General features: G+C 45.1%; 1 pseudogene; it reads right to left on the bottom strand.

Moving 5' to 3' along the window:
• Window positions 1-7,767: 7,767 nt before the first annotated feature.
• On the bottom strand, window positions 7,768-7,885 carry LOC124555433 (annotated as a pseudogene).
• Window positions 7,886-12,021: the final 4,136 nt, after the last annotated feature.

Raw genomic sequence — 12,021 nt, 5'->3', positions numbered from 1 at the left:
AATACAGGCAAGAGGACGTGCTACTGGGTATTAGGGGTGCCGGTGTGTACAGCAATCTGGACCACCACCTCTGAAGGTCTCGCTGTGTGGTGATACAACATGTAATGTGTGGTTTTCATGAGCAATAAAAAGAGCGGAAATGGTGTTTAAGTTGATCTCCATTCCAATTTTCTGCACAGGTTCTGGAACTCTCGGAATCGAGGCGATGCAAAACTTTTTTTGATGTGTGAAGAAAGACTAAGATGGATTCCTACCCTCTTCTAGACATCGCAGAACCGATTGGCAATCTTGGGCACTGCTGATACTTCTCCATAACGGGCTTGAAGAGTGGATACCATGTTAGACGTGGCTCCGGGGGGCAAAGCGAAGACAGTGTTTCCAGCACCTTCGGTATATTGGCAGTATAGAGGAATGGCTTTTGATTTGAAAAAGGCACCAACAATATTCCAGTATTTAGTGGACACAGTGTTGAAAGGATTAAAACCGTGTCAGTGTCTGGTATGTCTGGACGACATAATCGTTTTCTCAAGAGATATGCAGGAGCATAGGCAACAACCAGGGGAAGTATTCAAAAGGTCACAGGCAGCTCATTTAATGCAAAGTATGGAGAATTGTAACTTTGCATCAGAAGAAGTCACTTATCCTGGTCGTGTAAATAGTATGGATAGCGTGAGGACTGGTCCTAGACTGGTTCACGCAGCGAGAGATTTTTCAGTACCAGTAACTAGCAAAAAGCTACGATATTTTCTGGGTCTTGCAAACTATTATAGAAAATTTGCGAAATGATTCGCAGGCATTAACATCAAGTCCAGTGTTGATGTTTCCAGACTTCCAGAAGGTTCAAATGGTTCAAATGGCTCTGAGCACTATGGGACTTAACATCTGAGGCCATCAGTCTCCTAGAACTTAGAACTACTTAAACCTAACTAACCTAAGGACATCACACACATCCATGCCCGAGGCAGGATTCGAACCTGCGACCGCAGTAGTCGCGCGGTTCCAGACTGAAGCGCCTAGAACCGCTTGGCCACACCGGCCGGCTAACCAGAAGGAATTAATACAGTCATGTGATGCGTCGAACCATGCTCTCAGGTGCGTTTTGAGTCAAGAGGTCGATTTCCTTGAACAGCCTATTGCTTTTATGTCAAGGCAGTTGAACAGAGCGGTGGAAAGTAATGAAACAACAGAAAGAGCTATATTTAGCGTGGTGTGTGGTGTGATATACTTTCAGTGTTACCTGTATGGCATGAAGTTTAAGTTGGTGATGAATCATGCCGCTTTGAAGACTTTGCTAGGTTCGAAAGACCATCCAGAGGCAGACGAGGTCAGGATCACAAGTGGTTGTGCCAGCAAATGAGTGAAATGCATGATCACGTCTTATCAGGCCGCGGGGGATGCAGGGCGACAAATCAGAGGGAGGTAGGGAAGTGGATTTTAGTTGGAAACAGGTGCTACTGCATAGGTTGCCATAAGCGACAGAACCTTTAGTTTTATTGGGATGGATGTGTTATGATCGTTTAACTGCGAGTTGTTCCCACGCGTTGTTTCTTACGCGTCCAAAGAACCCTGACGTTTCTCTAACAGTGTTAAGAAAAGTGAGAATTAGTGCCGAAGATTTTCTCTAATCACGACACAAAGCATGTACACATGGCATGTCACGCGGCATCATAAGACAAAATGGAGTGAGGTGAGACCAGGTGAACGGGGTCTTCATTATACTGGGACCACATACGTCTAGGAAAGTCAAGTATGATGTTTTGCAACAACGTGAAGAATATGTCTCTCAGAAATATGGAGTGTATTGGCGTAGTTAATCGAGCAGGAAGTAGATAGGGGTATATTAACCCATCACTGACTGTGGTCAACCAGAACCAGATTGCGATCTGTATTGATGTGTATAAGACAAAGGATCTGCAATGGGAAGAGGATTATGGAAGACTTGCTTGCCATTGAATTCTTTGGCTCCGGTATCTGAGATTTGTACTATGGCTAAAGCCATGAGAAACAAACTAAAGCTTTAAAACAGCAAACAGAAACAAAAGAACGAAAAATGACGAGAGAAGTAGGACCAAGAGTAAACGATAGAATGTATCTCCTAGAACACAGTGCAGAAATCCACAGAAAAATTCTAAAATCGCGGTTGCAATGCGTATGCCAATGTCAAACTCATGGGACACATAGAGACAGTGGACTCAAACCGGTTAATCCATCAGATTTACACATTCTTGAAAAATAAGATTACTAGAACAACTGATACAAACAAACAGAAAAGAACTTTACGTATTAACAATACTGAAAAGGCTCAGATGTAATCTGTAAAGTCACAGAAATACGGTGTTTGGAGGAAGAAGAGAAAAGGACCAAAGAAGAAACATAGACGGAGCCAAGAAAATAAACTGTTTCGTTGCGCATGAAAGATACTCGGCGAAAAAAAGGACGACAAATGTTGATTTCACGTTGTCCGAACCGATCGATTCGCGAGAAAAAGAAGTAAAACGCTTTGAGATAGACGTAATCCTCCCAGACCAGATGTACTGTCTTCATTTTACTTTAATTAGAAGTTGAGGCAAAGAAATCACTGAGCGATGGACATACTTGCTCGCATTTCACGATGGTTCTTAGAGACTTAATTTTACTTATTGAAAATTGTTATGAAAAAGTACCATCTGCCCTCCCTGGGCCTTTACCGAGAATCTATGACGTGGGGCTAAACGGTAAATATAATGAGCGCAGCTTTGATTACGGGCAGCGTTTGTAGCTTTTTCACTGTCAGAGAGACTTCCAGAGCCGCATCGCGTGTCCCATTATGACCCCCTCGGGCTCCACTGTCCGAGATTATTACCTCGAATTCAGCAGCAACTCTGCGGTCACGTCATGTTTCGTCAGCCACCCTGATAAGCCGTCTAATACTTTGATGCTGATAGGCGGAGACTGCTTTCAAAGCGTTTTTTTCCCACTGAAAACTGTTTCATTATCTTTAACATTTGAGACACTGTTAAACTAAGCCGAACACACTACTGGCCGGCCGTTGTGGCCGAGCGGTTCTAGGCGCTTCAGTCTGGAACCGCGCGGCCGCTACGATCGCAGGTTCGAATCCTGCCTCGGGCATGGATGTGTGTGATGTGCTTACGTTAGTTAGGTTTAAGTAGTTCTAAGTTCTAGGGGACTGATGACCTCAGATGTTAAGTCCCATAGTGCTCAGAGCCATTGAACAATTTGAATTTGAACACACTTCTGTTGAATAACTCTTCTAGTCGAAACGATTACATCCATTCCAGTTTTCGTGAATTCGTTTGTGATGTTTAGGGTAAGGTGGATGAACTCCTTTCTAGAACGTCACACTATTTGACCAAGTCTATCCAGACAGCTACTACTGGATAGTAATATGGAGTGTGTCGACCCTTCATGTTTATGATTAATTGGATTTGGATGGCTACACTTTCAGTGAGGTCTGGCTGTAAGTGGATGAATGCCAGTCCACTGTTCCTAAAGTGCTCATACCAGAGAAGGTAGTGACATTGGACGCTCGGGTCTGGAGCGAAGTCAGCGTTCCGATTCATCCCAAAGGTGTTCCACTGGGTTCAGATCGGGATTACTGGCATTAAGAGCCCATTTCAGGGATGTTATTGTCCACAAAACATTGCCTAATAGATGCTGCTTCATGACAATGTGTATTGTCATGATGATACAAACGAGCGTAGTCTCCGATCTGTCCTTCCACTGCACGGTACACAGTACTGTAAACTGTGTTCGTATACTTCCTCTGTTAGGGTTTTCTTAAGCGCAATAAGGGGACCACAGCCTAACGAGGAATACCGCCTCCTCTGTACTTTACTGTCGGCACTACACATGATGGAATGTAGCTTTCACCAGGCACTTGCCAAACCCAAACGCTTCCACTGGATTGCCACAGGGTACAGTGTGGTACGTCACTGAAAACCACTAGTGTACACTCATACACTGTCCACTGGTGTCGGTCTTCACTCCACACAAGTGTCGTTTAACACTGACTAAAGAAATGTGTGACTTATCAGTAGCTGATCGGCCATTGTACTCCCCATTGTTTTTACGTCCTACTCACAGTCGTTTTGCTGGCTTGACAGCTGCCAGTGCTCCGAAACTCACCAGTGACTCCTTTCGCTGATTTCAGTACTCGAAGGCCCTCGTCCGTCAGTACAACAGATCTGGCTGCTTTTGGTTTGGCTGTGGTTGTTCCTTCACGTTTCCACTTAACAGTCACATCACCAGCAGTCGAGCTGGGCAGCTTTAGAGTGGTTGAGGCGACCCTGGTGGTTTTTTTTTCACTCGGATGACATACAATGTGCAGTCCACGTTCGAAGTCACTGAGCTCTGCTGATCAGTCTGTTCTGCTGTTGACTGCTTCTCTGCTGACGACGCCATACTCTCCGCCTCCTTTTAGACTGGCGGGTCCGCCTCTTGAGACATCCAATGGTCAATTCCACATTACGTAGCAGCGCCTGTAACGGAACGTCCTCCTCCAGCATCACTTTTCCTCAACAGCAGTTGTCGATACCAGTATTATTTTTCGAATTTTGGACAGATCAATATTATCTCGGTTGCTTTTCTCAAAACTTTTATGTAATTTTATACACAGTATATATATTTCAAGCTAAAATTTATGAAAAGGAAAAACTTTAGCCAATATTTTAGTTTCGATATTAGAACTGTTAAGTACTCGTCCTGAAGGCAGAGTTAATTTTTTTTTACAAACGTTTTAAATTACGAGTTATTTGCACATTTAAAATTTTTGCTATTAATTACGCAATCTTGTACTGTTTACTATGCTTATTTCTGGATTCGTCTATGACATAATAATCGAAATTAATAATGTAACCAAAACTAGTAGGAATTCACTTGTTAAGAAAGGTTGTAAAACCTTGGGAATATTGTTATTTCCGCAGAGCTTGACAGTCGTAAACTTGCCCCTGATGTGATCGGACGTAGTTTTCTATAATAGGTGCGAACAATGTAATTGTGGCTTTGTAATGTGAAAAATCAAAATACTGTGTGATATGCTAAAGTGGGAGAAAATATATTTACGTAAAAAGTTCTGCAGGAACAATCTTCCAATTTATTCAGTTCAAACCAACCGTGAGGACCTAATGCTAAATTTTCAGCTTCGAGAATCAGACCCCTAGACAAGAAGAACTGGAGCTATCTCAACATGACAAGCTAAGTAAACTTGAAAGTTTATTCTAATCTTCGCACCTCTCAAACCTTCATTAAAAACTTTGCTTATTAATTACTTGGACAGGGCACAGTTTAATATGGACAACAGATGAAAGAAGGATGGAGAGGGGAGATTAGATACCCGAATACTTTCTAAGATTTTGCGGAGTCTGGGTAACCCCATTGTAGGTGGTGCCTTACAAGTAAATTGTCTAGTGGTGTTGTTAAGATGTAAATCCAGATCTACCATACAAAATCTGGAACGTAAGAGGAAAGCTGTTTGAGATTCAAAATAACAAATAGAATATAGAATAAGTTTAGGGTTTAAGCCTTTCAGAACCTCTGGCTACAACTGTGTACATTATGTTTTAATGTGTCTTAGCTGCAACAGAAATATTTCTACCCAGTAGAAGCCGTCATGTACACATTTGTGAATGTTCGATCTGTTCATCGTACACAAGTGCTGCCAGCTGTTGGGCCTCACTGTAAAGTCATAAACAAGTGAACGTGGCAGCGCACACAGCTCGTGACCGCCAAAATACACACAAGTGGTTGGTTAGTTACAGTCCGCTGTACAACTGAATATTATTGTTGTCATTTTGTGTGATAGTGGATGATCAGTTTATTTATTACAATTTTGAACATTTAAAAAGTTAGTTATTTTGGTCCATAAAAAGAAGCCAAGTGTAAAAAGTATAAGTTTGAAAACTGGTACATATTTTTGTATAGATCTTGCGTCTAAAATCTTCGTAGAGAAAAGATTCAGCTTATAAATGGTTAATACCCTGTCGACGGCGGCAGCTATGGCAGCGCAAGGATGCGCGAGGAGACTGGACATGTCTTTCTCAAAGGAACCATCCCAGCATTTGCATTAAGGGATTTACCGAAACGACTGAAAACCTGCATGCGGATGGCCCGACAGGCATCTGATCTCGATCCTGTGGAACGTCTGAGAGGACAGCCATGTTGTTCACTTGGCCATGCGGCACCGTACAGCCGTGTCACGTACACTGAGCCACGAAACCGTCTCGCTCGCGGCAAGACAAGTGCGAGGACGTCTGGCGTACCACGGGCTGTCAGCATGGAGACCACTGCTGCGGCTTACCCACATGCGGCAGCAGAAAGAAGCTGCAACAGTAGCTCTAGGCACAGGAGTGGCATGACGTCATTCTTTTAGACAACCTTGTGTTATAGGAAGCAACGCCAGCTCGCAGAACCCGCCTTCGTGAGTTTGATCAAATGGTTCAAATAGCTCTGAGCAATATGGGACTTAACATCTGAGGTCATCAGTCCCCTAGAACTTAGAACTACTTAAACCTAACTAACCTAAGGACATCACACAACACCCAGTCATCACGAGGCAGAGAAAATCCCTGACCCCGCCGGGAATGGAACGCGGGAAGCCGGGCGCGGGAAGCGAGAACACTACCGCACGACCACGAGCTGCGGACGATGAGGCGCTTTACAACGTGAGGCACCCTGAATACAAAAATGGATTAAGAAGATTGTAGACCTGACCTGACCTGGCCTGACCTAACCTAACCTAACCTAACCTAACCCTCTCCTGTAGCACGGAATCGGAGTGTTACAGTGAGCCTGTCTTCTGGAGGTGAAGCAGTTCTTAAGTGAATATTGTGCCTTGTGATATGAGGATACACTTCACTGAGCACAAACAGAAATGTATGCTCATCCATTCTTTAAGTAATTGATGTACGACTTGACGTCCTCCACTATAAGCTCACGTAACAAGTTTTGTTGAATGCTTTTATCGTGTCGTCGTAAAACCGACGGCTTCACACAGGTACGTTTCCTTTTTTCCCCCACTTCTCTTCTGCATGTGCACATAGTGCAATTGTGGTGCACGCAACTATTGCTGTTAATAACGAGTTGTTGTTGTCAGCCACCTTGAACTCTGACGAGAAATGTGAAGACATTGTAACCGCCCTTCTAGCGCTACGTCAGAGATGTACGCGACTCACCCGTGGCCCAGTGGACGACGGAGTGCTGCTCGAGGTCGCGGCAGTCGACGTCGGCGCCGGCGGCCAGCAGGTGTCGCACGAGCGCCGCGCTGCCCGCGATGACGGCCAGGTGCAGCGGCGTGTAGCCGTCCTCGTCCGCGGAGTCCAGCAGCTGCGGCGCCGCCCGCAGCACCGCGTCCGCGCACGCCGCCGTCGCGTTCTCCGCGCAGTAGTGCAGCGCAGACTTGCGCGTCCGGTCGCGCTCCAGCGCCGCCTCCGGCTGCCGCCAACCACAACAACAACAACAACACGTGTGACACACGGCCGCCATCTGTACCTCGTACCTACCGTGTGCCGGTACAGTACCGTCTGCTGTAACGGAACAGAAGCCTTACAATAAATAAAAAAAAAAGAAAAACTATTCCCTCGTCCGGGCACAAGTGGCCCATCGGGACCATCCTACCGCCACGCCATCCGCAGTGGAGGACGCGGATAGGAGGGGCGTGGGGTCGGCACACCGCACTCCCGGCCTTTGTGATGGTACTCTTGACCGAAGACTCTACTATTCAGTCGAGTAGCTCCTCAATTGGAATCACGAGGCTGAGTGCACCCCGAAAAACGGCAACAGCACATGGCGGCCTGGATGGTCACCCATTGAAGTGCAGGCCACGCCCGACAGCGCTTAACTTCGGTGATCTCACGGGGACCGGTGTATCCACTGCGGCAAGGCTGTTGCCAGAAGCCTTACAATGAATTTATAAAATAATTTTTCTTCTTTCGTCCCTTTCTGAGAATGTTTATTAGCACATGTTTCGGCGGCGTGCTGCCATCATCAGGCGCTATGCAGTTACAAGTACGAAGCGCCAAAGAAACTAGTATAGGCATGCATATTCAACTACAGAGACATGTAAACAGACAGAAGACACAACAAGTGTCTGGCGCAGTTGTTACATCGGTCACTGCTATTACAATGGATTTAATTGAGTGTGAACGTGGTGTTATAGTCGTCGTAGGAGCAATAGGTCTCAGCATCTCCGAAGTAGCTATGATGTGGGCATTTTCCTGTACGACCATTTCACGAATGTACCGTGAATATCAGGAATTAGGCAAAACATCAAATCTCCGACATCGCTGCGGCCGGAAAAAGATCCTGCAAGAACAGGACTGAAAAGAATCATTCAACGTGACAGAAGTGCAACCCTTCCGCAAATTGCTGCATATTTCAATTTTGGGCTGTCATCAAGTATCACCGTGCGAAACATTCAACGGAACATAATCGATATGGGCTTTCGGAGCCGAAGATCCACTCTTGTACCCATGATGACAGCACGATACAAAGCTTTACGCCTCGCCTGGTCCCCTCAACACCGACATTCGACTGTTCACAAAAATGTTCAAATGTGTGTGAAATCTTATGGGACTTTACTGCTAAGGTCATCAGTCCCTAAGCTTACACACTACTTAACCTAAATTATCCTAAGGACAAACACACACACACCCATGCCCGAGGGAGGACTCGAACCTCCGCCGGGACCAGCCGCACAGTTCATGACTGCAGCGCCTAGACCGCTCGGTTAATCCCGCGCTGCCATTGGACTGTTGATGACTGGAAACATGTTGCATGGTCGGACGAGTCTCGGTTCAAATTGCATCGAGCGGATGGATGAGTTCGGGGACGGAGACAACCTCATGAATTCATGACCCTGCATGTCAGCAGGGGACTGTTCAAGCTGGTGGAGGCTCTGTAACGGTGTAGGGGGTGTGCAGTCGGAGTGATATGGAACCCCTGATACGACTGATACAACATCGAGAAAGTTGCAAGAACCGTGGCATCGTGGTTGTGTGGTCATGGTATTGGACTACAAACATGGAGACGTGTGTTCAAATCTCCCTCATGACCCTTATTTTTTCACAAAATTATGAAGTCCGTCCGGTCACTGACGTGTCTGTCCTGATATGTCTAGACACGTCTCTGACAGCTGACACGTACGTAAGCATCCTGACTGTCCATTTTTGTCCATTATGCATTGCGACGGACTTGGGCAATTCCAGGAGGACAATGCAACATCCCACTTGCGCACAATTACTTCAGAGTGGCTTCACGAACACTCTTCTGAGTTTAAACACTTCCTCTGGCCACCAAACTCCCCAAACATGAACATTATTGAGCATATGCCTTGCAACGCGCTGTTCAGAAAAGATTTCCAGCCCCTCCTACTCTGATTTATAGACAGCCCCGCAGGATTCATGGTGTCAGTTCCCTCCAGCACTATTTCACACATTAGTCGAGTGCTTTCCACGTCGTATAGCGGCGATATTGGATGGGTGTACCAGTTTTCGTGGTTCTTCAGCATAGATTCTTTCGGAGTGTGCTGACAATGGAAACTCGCCATTCCACCCCCCCTCCCCCTCAGATTTAGTGGTGAAATGACCCACTAGATAGACAGTCAAAAACGGAACACAGGTCAAGCACAAAAACAGAAAGAAGGTCTATTAAACCGTGAAAAAAGAAGCAAAACAGAAACACTGAACGGTCCAAGTTTAAGATGTGCAATATCGAGACATTTGCAAGAACCGTGGCATTGTGGTTGTGTGGTCACGGTGGTGGACTGCAAAAATGGAGATGTGTATTCAAATCTCCCTCTTGGCCCTTCTTTTTTCACAAAATTATGAACTGTCCGTCCGGTCACTGACGTGTCTGTTCTCCTTCTGTAGTCTTAGAAACTGTCAAGCTATATGTTGGTCTTAGAATATGGGTCTTGTGGTAAGAATATATTACCGTCACAAGTAAATGTGATGAATAGTGAGAGCAGGCGACATGCCGCGAAGATCTCTCACAGAAATGAAAACAACAAATAAACGGGTGTGAATTACGTTACAACAAAGGAATTCAAGAGTCAAAACTCCCAAAACGAAACGCAAGGGTCGTAACATGTGATACTTGCGTAGAACAAAGAGGAGGTACGTATGTCTGAGCCTGCCTTTGTTCCACCTCGCTGTTGCAAACAGATGTTACACCACGACCCAGACATAATTGTGAAGTCAGCGAATAGACACGTCAGTGACCGGACGGGCGGTTCATAAATAATACTGTGAAGAAAACCAAAAAAAAAGCAGGCACGAGAGAGACTTGAACACGGATCTCCCCCTGCGCAGTCCAACACCGATCACATTCCACAACGCTGTTCTTAGGAAAATTCGCTTGATGTTGCACTTCTTCAGCTTCGAACGTTTGCTGTTTCTGTTTTGCTTCCTTTTTCACGTTTCGGTACACCTTCTTCCAGTTTTCCCGCTTAATCTGTTTTCAGTTTCTGACGGGCCACCCGCTGGACTGTGTTAACACTAAACCTGAGGGTGGTGTGGTGGGGAGTTTCCCCTGTGAGGTCTATTTGCCGCTAACGCCAGTGAGCTAATTCCACCGAACTTTATTTCTGCATAGAAAGATTAATTTCTTTCACTGTGAACCATAAGTCAGTTGTATGCTTAAAAGATCTCACTGATGCTGTTACATTTTTGCTCAATATGTATTTCTCTGTGCAGTCAGAGCACAAGAGTAAACAAACCACTATCACTTAAGACTTTCACAGAAGGTTCTTTGCATTTCAAAGATTATACCTACATGGTAACAGCTTCTTAAACGATAAGCCAGAACGTTACGATGTAAATTTCTTCAACAGTTCGGTGTGGAACGCTTTTTTATTTATCTACAAAGACTTAGTTAGTTGGAAAAAAAATCTTAACAATGGTGAATAACTAAGAAATACCGTTGAAATGTTGTTTGTGCTACCTTAGCAATTGATGTAAGTTTTACCTTAGCATCTAAGAATATTCGGAATGTAAACAACTGAACGTGTAACTACTGTGTCTGCCAGACAAATACATATTCAACCAAAACGAGAGAAAAGGCATCACTGAGATTATCAAAACGTACAACTCACTTAAGGTACACACTGAAGTGCAATAACCTTTCCACACAGTAATAAATTTCTGTACATAACATCACTGGCACGCGCAATAAACAGATTCATCACAGAATGAGATTTTCAGTCTGCAGCGGAGTGTGCACTGATATGAAACTTCCTGTCAGATTAAAAGTATGTGCCGGAGCGAGACTCATACTCGGGACCTTTGCCTTTCGGGCCTTGCCGATGATGATCCACGAACAGATACACAAGCATACAATAATCTTAGGGAGATAATGTAGAGGGATTACAATACAGAAACGTCCCAGTCCGTTTGCGCGAGAGAAGGTCGCGCGAGCTTGAAAAAGAAGAAAGCACGAGGATCAGACGGTATCCACTCGGAAACATCGTGTCAGGTCTCACCGCAGCTAATCCAATACTTAACACATCTAATAAACGATGCCTTGAGGATGGGACACGTGCCTCTAGTCTGGAAAACAGCCAACACAGCAATGATTAAAAAGCTGCAGATACGGATCCACGAGAACTCTAATCGTCCCACCAATCTGCTTGTTAAATACATTGGCTAAGATCCAGGAGAGGCTTTAGATCAGGAAAATCTACTGATGACTCACTAAATCTAGCTTTCCAAATTGTAGAACAGATATTAGAGAAGTACTGAGTTACTATTCTTATCGCCCGCATCTCGTGGTCGTGCGGTAGCGTTCTCGCTTCCCACGCCCGGGTTCCCGGGTTCGATTCCCGGCGGGGTCAGGGATTTTCTCTGCCTCGTGATGGCTGGGTGTTGTGTGATGTCCTTAGGTTAGTTAGGTTTAAGTAGTTCTAAGTTCTAGGGGACTGATGACCATAGATGTTAAGTCCCATAGTGCTCAGAGCCATTTTGAACTATTCTTATTGACATTTCTGGCGGCTTTGATGATCTTTGGTGGCCAGCAATGCCTGCACGATTT

This window comes from Schistocerca americana, chromosome 1 (genome assembly GCF_021461395.2).
Source record: "Schistocerca americana isolate TAMUIC-IGC-003095 chromosome 1, iqSchAmer2.1, whole genome shotgun sequence".
In the NCBI taxonomy this organism is placed as follows: Eukaryota; Metazoa; Arthropoda; class Insecta; order Orthoptera; family Acrididae; genus Schistocerca; species Schistocerca americana.
Note: the sequence above shows the minus strand (reverse complement) of the source record. Positions and strands in the feature narration are given on the sequence as shown.